Source organism: Tursiops truncatus, chromosome 3, assembly GCF_011762595.2.
Source record: "Tursiops truncatus isolate mTurTru1 chromosome 3, mTurTru1.mat.Y, whole genome shotgun sequence".
In the NCBI taxonomy this organism is placed as follows: Eukaryota; Metazoa; Chordata; class Mammalia; order Artiodactyla; family Delphinidae; genus Tursiops; species Tursiops truncatus.
Window position 1 is genome coordinate 29251626 of NC_047036.1, and position 10566 is coordinate 29262191.

Consider the following 10566-nt stretch of genomic DNA (forward strand, 5'->3'; position numbering starts at 1 on the left):
TTTTTCAATAACTCTGTTGACTGAAAAAAAATGCACAACATGAGAGTTGTGAGTTAAGTTTTATTTGGGGCAAAATGACAACTATAGGCCGGGAGACAGCATTTCAGATAGCTCTGAGAAACTGCTCCAAATAGGTAGGGGGGAAGGTCAGTATATATGTGATTTTGGTGAAGGGGGAGTGCATGCAATCAAGTACATATTTTTTGAAGAAAGTTACTGCTAGTCACAAGGAGCAGATGTCACCATGAAGAATTCTAGTGCTTTTCTAGATACTAAGAGATGCAAGAATTGGGCTCATACAATCTTCTCCTGGAAATATCTAACTATCTAAAGACCTGTTCTGCTAATTTTTCCCAGAGCACAGAGTGCTTCATTCCTATTTTCCACCCTGAACTCCTTTCAGGGGATGTTGAAAGTCAGCAGCTACAGCGGCTCTTGATTTAATCCTTGTAGAGGTAGATGGCAAGTGCCAATTTGTGGTTGACAATTCAAACGTGTCTTCATAGAAATAACAATTTGTATATTGTATTAATAGTTCATCAGTTCATGTAGTGTGTAACTAATGTGTATAATTACTATAAGTACATCTGGCAAAACAATGTGGCAAATGCAATTTATCTTCGGTAAATAAACAGCTCTACTGGTCAGAGCACCTGGGATGGTCAGTGTGCCCCAAGTTTATGTTTACGGAGCAGACAGAGACCATTGGTTAATCTAAAGAGTTAGTTATGGGAAGCGTCTGTTATACAAGGCTGTTATTACTGTCTGTTCTCTCTCTTTGCACACAGCCTAGGACAGAATGTACTAAACACTATAATCAAAAGAAGAGAGGACAGCCGACTTTTGCCTTCTTGGATCAGTTTATCAGTTACTGATACTGCTGTACCTCCTGCATTTCATGTCAAATAACAAGAGGAAACGTAAAGGAAGTAGTGCCAAATCTTCAATTAGACAAAGAAGAGAGTCCAAAGTAGAGGGACAGGATAAATAAGTTGAAGAAATAAACTTTGCCTTTTTAAGAATTTAAATTGTCACTCTTGAGTGTTCACTGCCCCCATCTGTTTCTCCTTTACTATTGCTAATAACAAAACTGCTGGAAAATTAAAAGCTCAGATGTGTCTTCTGATCTCATTCTTCAGTGTATTCACATTTATTCTGTAACTCTACAGCAATGACTTTGGAGATCATCTAGTTCCTTGTTTTTCAGTGAAAAGCTCTTAAGAGTGAAATTTTCTCTTCAAAGGAAAATTTTAAAAAGAGTTGCAATATATCAAAAAATTATCAAGGGACCTGGACTAATTATAGAGGAAGCAGGTAGTGCTCTTGCCACCCTTTCTCCGTGTCCCCTGAGGACCTCCACAGAGGCCTAGAGCTCTGTGAAAGCCATCAAATACCTTTCATAACCTTGCTCCTGCCAAACAGCCATTCTGAAACTAGTCACATCAAACACACACACACACACACACACACACAGTAAAGGCATTGATATCCAATATAATTTTACTGCAGATTTCTTGAGAATTTGGAGCAGAGCTATCATATGTTACAACACACCATAACATAACCTAAGACTCTCAGTTTATCCAAAGTTTTACGCCATATGGCAGTTGTCATATCAGCTCAGTGTATCTCTCTCTGTCCTTCATCTCCCATCCCCTTCTCTCCTCTGGCTGCTCAAGTCCTCCACATCCACACCCATGTTTCTCCCCACATACATACAACAGCCATTTCTTTCCTTAAGGAAAACAGAGCAAGTCACCTGTCCACCAATACTAACACCTGGTTCTCAGCCGCACATGATCACTGTGCCTTGGACCAAGCCCCTGGAGAGCCAGCCACCATTCCTTCAGCTGCACGCTAACCTTGTCCAATTTCTCAGACCCAAAGAGAACACCTCAGTGTCCTATTATTCCAATATGCTTTCCACCACGCTTGTAGCTACCATGAAATAAAATGCAGTTTCAAAGAAGAGAGATCACTGTTCCCTGTATATATCTGTGAGTTTATTACTTAATATGAAAAGAGAGGTTTTCAGTCAATCCCACTGCAGTCCCCTGAACAATATATAATTTTTCAAATCACATCATCTGAACTATGATTCATCTCTTCCTGTATTTGTGCTGTGATTCTAGCTACTCAGACTAGAATATTAAAATATGACTCTCTTGTTAGTTTCCCTTGTTAGTTACTTTCCCTAATTAGATATCAGAATGGGACTTTATGGGATATTCTCACAGAGATGTTGCCCTCCCCTCTTCGCTCTTAACTATTCGCTTAAAATATTTACACTCATGATAAATTAGAAACACATTTGACAAGATCAATGAAATTTACACAGACTTTTAACTAGACCAAGAAAAAAAGAGTGAGGACTCCAATTATTAAAATCAGGAATGGAAGAGGAGACATCACTATTGATCTTACAATAACAAAAGAATTATAAGGAAATACAATAAACAACTGTATGCCAATAAACTAGACAACCTATATGGTGGACAAATTCCTAGAGAGATGTAAACTACCAAAACTGACTCAAGAAGAAATAGAAAACCTGAATAACCCTAAACAAATAAAGAGATTGAATTAGTCATTTTAAAACTTCCCACAATGAAAAGCCCAGGCTTAAATGGCTTCACTGATAAATTCCACCAAACATTTAAAGATTTAATGATAATTCTTCACAAATTATTCCAAAAAATAGAAGAGGATGGAAGACTTTTCAATTTATTGTATGATGCCGATATTACCCTATACCAAAACCAAACAAAGACATTGCAAGAAAACTACAGACAATGTTCAGTATGAATATATATGCAAAAATCCTCAGCAAAATACTAGCAAACTTGAATCCAGCAATATAATTAGGCCATAATCAAGGAATGGAAGTTTGGTTTAACATCTGAAAATTAATAAAAGTAATATATCATATTAGTAAAATAAAGGACAAAACACATAATCACCTCAATAGATTCAGAAAAAGCATTTGACAAAATGCGACATGCTTTCATGATTAAAATACTCAACAAAGTAGGACTCGGAAGGGAACTAGTCAACCTGATAAAGGTTATCTAAGAAAAAGCCATAGCTAATGTCATGTTTAATGATGAAAGACTGAATGCTTTTCTCCTGTGATCAGGAACAAGACAAGGATGTCCACTCTCTCCAGTTCCATTCAGCATTGTACTGGAGATTCTAACCAAGGCAAATAGTCAAGTAAAAGAAATAAAAGTGTTTCAGATTGGAACAAGAAAAGGAAAACCATCTATTCACAAATGACATGATTTTGTAGGTAGAAAATCCTTAGAAATCCACAAGAAAAAAATAGCTATAAGAGCTAATGAGTTCAAAAAGATTGCAGGACATTCGATCAATATTCTGAAAGCAATTGTATTTTTTTAACATCTTTATTGGAGTATAATTGCTTTACAATGGTGTGTCAGTTTCTGCTTTATAACAAAGTGAATCAGTTATACATATACATATGTCCCCATATTTCTTGCATCTCCCTCCCTCCCACCCTCCCTATCCCACCCCTCTACGTGGTCACAAAGCACCAAGCTGATCTCCCTGTGCTATGTGGCTACTTCCCACTAGCTATCTATTTTATGTTTGGTAGTGTATATATGTCCATGCCACTCTCTCACTTTGTCCCAGCTTGCCCTTCCAGAAACTGTATTTTTATACAAGCAATTAACAATATGAAAAAGAAATTAAGAAGACAAGTCCATTTACAAGACCATCAAAGAGATTAAAAGACTTTGGAATAAAAAGAACAAAAAAAGAGTGTAAGACTTTTACACTGAAAACTATAAAACATTGTTGAAAGAAATTAATAAAAACCTTAAAATGGAAAAACACTTTTTATTAACATATTGGAAGACTTAATATTGTGAAGATGTCCATACTCCCCAAGTAGATGTTTAGTCAGCTGAATCCTATCAGATTTCAGCCTCTTTATTTGTAGAAATGGGCAAGCTGAAGTGGGCCCTAAAATTCATATGGAAATGCAAGTGTCCCAGAATAGCCAAAGCAATGAAAACAAAAGAACAAAACTAGAGGACTCATACTTCCTGATTTCAAAACTTACCACACAGCTACAGTAATAAAAACAGTGTAGTACTTGCCATGGAAAATCACCTTATACCGTATTTATGGTTAATTGATTTCAGGCAAGAATGTCAAGACAAATGAAAGGAGAAAGAATAGTCTTTTCAACAAATAGCCTTTCCAAAGATGGTATATACATATGCAAAAGAATGAGGTTCTTTTTCATTTTGTATATGGTAGAATTCTTCCTAGAGAAATGGTGAGAACTTTGGGAAAGCTGTTATATTCTGAGACTGCATCGATAAGACTTTTCAGTAAGAGATCCAAAGGCTGCCACTAGCCTGGCCTGGAGTGAGGGTGAGGGGTGATGAGAGGTGATGGAAGGGCTTGGATGATAGGGGTGAGAGTATACAGATGATGATCAGCAGTGAGGAACACTCACATGTTCTCCAACTAAGCTGTGGAGGAGTTTCCATGACTGTCTCTAGAGAAGGTACCAAGTTAGGCAGGCTAACTTAGTTGGAAGTCCTGATTCAGAGAGGGCCTTCTCTCCTTGTCTCATGACTATGACAATGTTGCATGTGAGAACAATGATACATGTGACACAGAATGGAGGAAAGAGCAGGACAGCACAGCAACCAGGACGGTGGTGGACCAGCCCTGCATCACTGGCCTAGGGGCTCAGGTATTCGGGAACACTGCGGGGATATAGCTGTCCTAATTCTTCTTTAGATGGAATTTATTTGGTAGTGGAGTGGGGAGAGTTTTGGCCATTCCCAGAGGCAATGAAAGCAGGTAGGAATGACCTTCAAGGACAATGGGGGTTTTGAGGTAATGTTTGCCAGTCAGGACCGATGGAGGCATGGGAAAGCAACTTGAGTTGAGTGGCTGTTAGTCAATTGCTCATTAGACTTTATTAGGAAATCTGAACAGGGAAAAGAAAACTATGCTCCCTAAACTCTTTTTTAAAAAAATTTCTTAAGATCCCTTTCCAAATTTCAGTTCCACTAAACTGTGAGAAAGAGATTAGCATTGAGGATAGGGAGGGGCCAGAAGTGCTAGCATTCAGAGTCAGTGGTCAAAGCTGCAACCAGCTCAGCCTGTTGGAAGGAGCTGGCAGAGAAAGAGAAAGGCAGTGGTTCTCCTTCGCTCCTGCATCCACAATCCCCAGTGGACTCCCCAGTCCCACCCTAGCAGATGTTGAGACAGCAAATCTAAGGTAAGACTGGGCAGGCTAAGTCTTACATGTGCCACAGGTGAGTCTGATGCTCAGCCAGGATTGAGAACCACTAGAAAAGCAGATTCTAGAGCGGCGCGGTCCCCAATCTTTTTGGCACCAGGGACGGGTTTCGTGGAAGATAATTTCTCCATGGATGGTGGGGTGGTATGGTTCAGGCAGTAATGTGAATGATGGGGAGTGATGGAGACTGGTACCGGTCCGAGGCCCGGGGGTTGGGGACCCCTGTTCTAGAGGGAGTCAGGAGCAACAGTGGAGGCTGAGCCCTTGACCTGACCTTTTTGTGTCCAGCCTCCTACCTCCCGCTTTCAGCCATACAAGCACTTCTTCTTAACATCTTTGAGGTCACAGACCTCTTGGGAATTTGGAGAAACCTATAGATCTTCTCCATGCTTTAAAAGAATCTATTCTAGTGTGTTCCACAAGATTTACTTTTCCTTACATACAACCATCTCCGGAAACTCAAACCATAGTTAAGCATGGGACCCAACTATCATTTAAACATATGAATTTTATTCTGAATTGGCAAGGTCAAATTTTTCACCATTGGTAGACTAGGGACCCTTGGTAAAAACAAAACTGAGTTCCAAAAATAAAGGATCACATCTCTTGAACATCAAAGCATTCTTTGATGTTGGAAAAATAGTGCAATCTCCATATGGACAGAAACAAAGATAAATTGCAGTAGAAAGGGCAGGACATCCAGGACTCAACAGAGTTCATCAGGAATCTCTTGTTTTCCAGCTCTCACAGAACCAAACCAATTTTAGGTAACATCCAAACTCATCTACCTGCAGCAATTAGAAGAACTCCACCTATAAAATTGCCCTGTAACCTCTGAAGCCAATGCTTTAGGCAGGCATTGAAACTTGGGCTTGCTTTACTTTACTTCTCTTTAGTAAGAGGGGATCCATGTAAAGAGGCTCCTAAACACACTGTCCCACTTCCAGTTTTGAGGTTCTACTCTTCAGCTACATTAGTTAGTTTGGTTTTTTCTCCTTTCCTTGCTCTTCTTCTATGGTTGACTTTTAGTTTTGTCTGGGGTTTGACATGAGTGATGGTTTTGTGATGTCATGTCATCAGGCGAGTAGCCCTTGAGCCCATGATTCTCCAAAAGCGCTTTTTCCCCTTTATGGCATCTTTTGGAATGTCATTTTACCCAGACATCATGCACATCATCTCTCTACAATATCATCTGCTGAGGTATCTTAGGTGTTATCCAGCCCCCAACATCTCCATGCACGTGAAATCTGTTGACAACAGTCCTTCACCCCAGAGCATCTGTGTCATATCTGCACAGCTGTCAGAAATGCTGAGAGCAACCTCAGGCTTCTCCTTGGGGCTTTGGGACACACAGAGACTCTGAGATTAGCTCAAGCCTTTCTGCATTGGTACCCTTGGCAGATATCTCTACTCTGTTCTCCAGTGCCCTAGTGGTTTAGGGAAACCCGTGGGGTTGGCCACCTCCAAGCATGCAAGTGAGAAGTGGAACATAGGCTCCCTCTACTCGTGAATGCCCCAAGCCTGTCCAGGGACCTTCTCCTTCTACTTGGATTTACAGCCCACTGCGGGGAGGTGTTAGGATGCTGGGCTCCCTGCCTGCCCCTGCCCCTTTATTAGTCTACATTTCTCATAAGTGTTCATCAGCACTCAAGTCTCTGTTTTCCACTGTTTTCCTCCCCTTTTCCAGTTAGATTCTCTTTATTTAGTTGAAAGAGAGAGAGAGAGATCTGGATTGGCTCAGGATGAGGGAGGGAAGGGAGAAATGTCTGACCTGGCAAACAATTGTTCCAAATCTTTCCTATCTTATGGAGTGTGGCTTTTGAAATGGAAAATCAGGAATTTAAAGTCTCTGTTTCCTAGTATCACAATTTTCACTTGGGGTGTTGGAGACCTTCTGGAGGAAGGGGTAAAAGTTAATGGGAGGGGAGACATGTGGTTTAACATTTTACAATATCATTTGCCACATTTGTTACTCTCTTGATGAAAGCAGATGGTGGAGAAAACTTACGTGCACTAAATACCTGTGTGACAGGCACTGAACCATGTACTTCAACCACAGAGTGACCCTCAGAATTAAATACTATTGCCCCATTTTTCAGATTAGGCAAGTGCAGGTGAGCACTGGCAGGGACAGAATTGGAACTCAAGTGTGATTCTGAGACCATCGCTATTCACTAGAATTCAGAGATTGAAAAATTTGAAGCAGCAGAACTCCTTTATTTTTCAAACAAAATCCTACACAGATAACTACACTATAAAACAGGTTTTTGTGCGGGAGGAAGGTTACCATTCTGACCCAAAGTACTCTCACTCTGTTTCCTCCATGTCCATGGTGAGGATAAAAGAACAGGATTTTCATTTCCCTATTTCCAACCTCTTCTGAATATCCAAGGCTGTACTTTTCTTCTTCTCGGGACTTTGCAATTACCTGAAACTTTTTGGGGGGAAAACCAGACCATCTTAGAGTATTGTCCTTATTGGGCAGTTGGAGGGGAAACTGATGGCTGTGTTGAAGTGAACTCCTCACTGGTCCCATGGGAAGGACATATGGCAGAGCTCTGAGTTATGCGGTGTGCAGGGGACCCCAGAGTGGAGAGATGGGGCTCTGGTTCACCTTGCAAGGAGGCCCTGGATATTGGTGGATGCTTTGCAGCTCTGGGCTCCATCACTTCCCACCTGATTTCCTCCAATTGCTCCTTCATAGCCTGGGAACCTGCCCTCTTTCCCCATCCTTCTCTCCCTTCACTTCTCCCCCAATATGAATCCTTTTCTAGTCTGAGGGATGGACGGAATGGTATTTTCAGGGCCAGAGGAGTTGATAATCCTTTCTTCTGTGACCCTATTTATGCCACTTTTCTCTTTAACTACCTCCAATGCTCAGGATTTTGAAATTCAAAAGCCTGGAAGAGATTCTTCTCTTCGGTGTTTTCAACTGGCACCTTTCTTCCCCAAGAGTTCAGAATGCCTGGCTCTTGCATGAGGAGCAGGGGATAAGAAGAGAAAAAAAAAAAAAAGAAAGAAAGAAAGAAAAAGGAAGTAAAACCCATGGGCAGGGGTAGGGAGGGACAGTGATTAATATTTCCTAAACACCACCATGCTGGAGCTAGACCCATAGCATGCTGGCTCAGCCTCTGCCTCTTCCCACCCACATCCTTATGAAGGCTTTTATGAAGGACACTCTGGAAACTTGCGCATAAAACACTGCCCAGAATGACCTGATATGTTACTTAAAATAGATTTTTTCCTTTGGGGGAGACACTGTAAAATGATCAGGGTAAGCAAAATTCAGATTCCCATAAGGAACTGGAAAAACTGAGTCCTTTGAGTGAAAAAACAAGTACAAGATGTGCACTGGTATAAAGTCTAAAGTTCCCTGCCTACCCCTGCCCCTTTATTATTCCACATTTAGCAGAAAGAAATCCCATCCTCTCTGCTTCCAGCAGTGGAGGAGAGTTTAGCTAAGAAAGCACACAACTTGGTCAGAGTTAAGGAATAGACTACGTCGTTTGTAAAGAGGAAGAGAGTTGCTTTGGAAAAGGCACAAGCAGGGTTTACAAAGGAGAAAATGGTGAGAAGCCTCCCTAGGAACAAGACCAACCTCCCTCCTGTCTCAGGGCCGGAATAAGAAAGGACTGCCTTCTGCCATCTGCTCCTGAGTAGGGAAGGTAGGACCAGCCCACGTGCTCAATGCGTGAGTTGCACTGTTGGACATACCTCCCCTCACCTGCCAAGACTGAGGGGAGAGAACTGGCTAAGATTCTGCAGTATCTCAACACACAGAAACCCAAATCAAGAGTCTCAGACACAGCTGCCCAGTCTCTTATAGTCCAGAGGACCTATGATGACAAGTCAACTGCTTTGACATGGTATCCCCCTCTGGGTCAATGTGTGGGAATTTAAAATTTTGAATCACTGACCCTTTTGAGATTCTAACAAAGGAAAAGGACCTTTTACCCCTATATATTGCTTAAAGTTTCAGGAGATTCTCAGATGGAGTACACAGATTTGGAACCCTGGCTTTAGACTTTTGATTCTCTTTAAAGCCTCTCGGGATCAGAGATTGGAGATCAGAGAAAATGGCCCTGATATAAGCCTTAAAAGTCTTACTTCCCCAGTGGCCAAGTTCCAGCTCTGCCCTGCCCAGATTTAGGGCCACTCTCCTGATAGGTCACTTCAAATACTTTAATCCCAAGATGGAATGCCTACCCTCCCCTCCCACAGGTGGAGAGAGATACTACTACCTGTGTTCTTCCTCGAGCACAATTTTGCAAAACTACTGAGTGTACAGCTCTTGCAGAGGCTACTTGTTCTCCCCAACATTCATTCTTCCCTTCTTCCTTTTACTAATAGAACCTCTAGTTTTAGTTGGGGACATAGTTACCCATTTGCAGACTACCTTTACCTTTTTCCTTTGCAGCTAAAGATGGTGACTATTTTGTGGCCAATAGGATAAGAGAAGTGATATATGCAACTCTCAGATCATGTCCTTAAAAAGGAAACTGATTTCTCTTCACATACTTGTTGTCTGTATTTCCCAAGGGCTGGAGTGGGATCATGGTGCTGGTAAACTAACCTCAAATCTGTAGACACAAGCAACATTCCAGGAAATAAAAGAGTAGGCTGGGTTCCTAACTAAAGAACTCGTGGAACTTCCAGCTGCCAAGGATCATCTACTATGAAAGAGTAAGAAATTTGCATCTGTCTTAGAGCCACTTTATTTCTGGGCCTCCTTGTTTCAGCAGCATGGCCCAAGTAATACATACAAAAACCATGAAAACATGTTATATTCCATTCCAAAGTCTCCTGAGACTGGTAAGGAACAAGCATAAAGGCTTACATGCCAAAATAGGAAGTACTTTCTTGAAAAGTTTCTGGAAGTGACAATTGTATCTTAAAAACTTGGCCCAGGGTCAAATCGTATGGGAACAATGCTGTCTCTCTGTGGCAATTCCATGAACCGTATCAGTCAGGGTCACTTTTCATGTGGACTTTGCATATTCCACTTGGGTCATCAGAGGATGCCAGTGCTGTTCTTGGAGCTGCTGGGATCTAAGAGGGCAGGAGAAGTGTAAGATGTAGAATTGAGGGCTCTTGCCGATTTTCCCAGTTGTCTGGGTTTGGATGCAATCAGCATGGCAGTCCTTCAGAAAGTGTTCTGTGGGAGGGTAGGAGCTCACCCCAAGGAAAAGAAATCTGTGCAGGGCCATGGGCCACAGTCTAGGATGGTGTCAATCCAGATTTTTCTCCAAAGCACAGTGGGGCACTGTGTCTGACAGTTA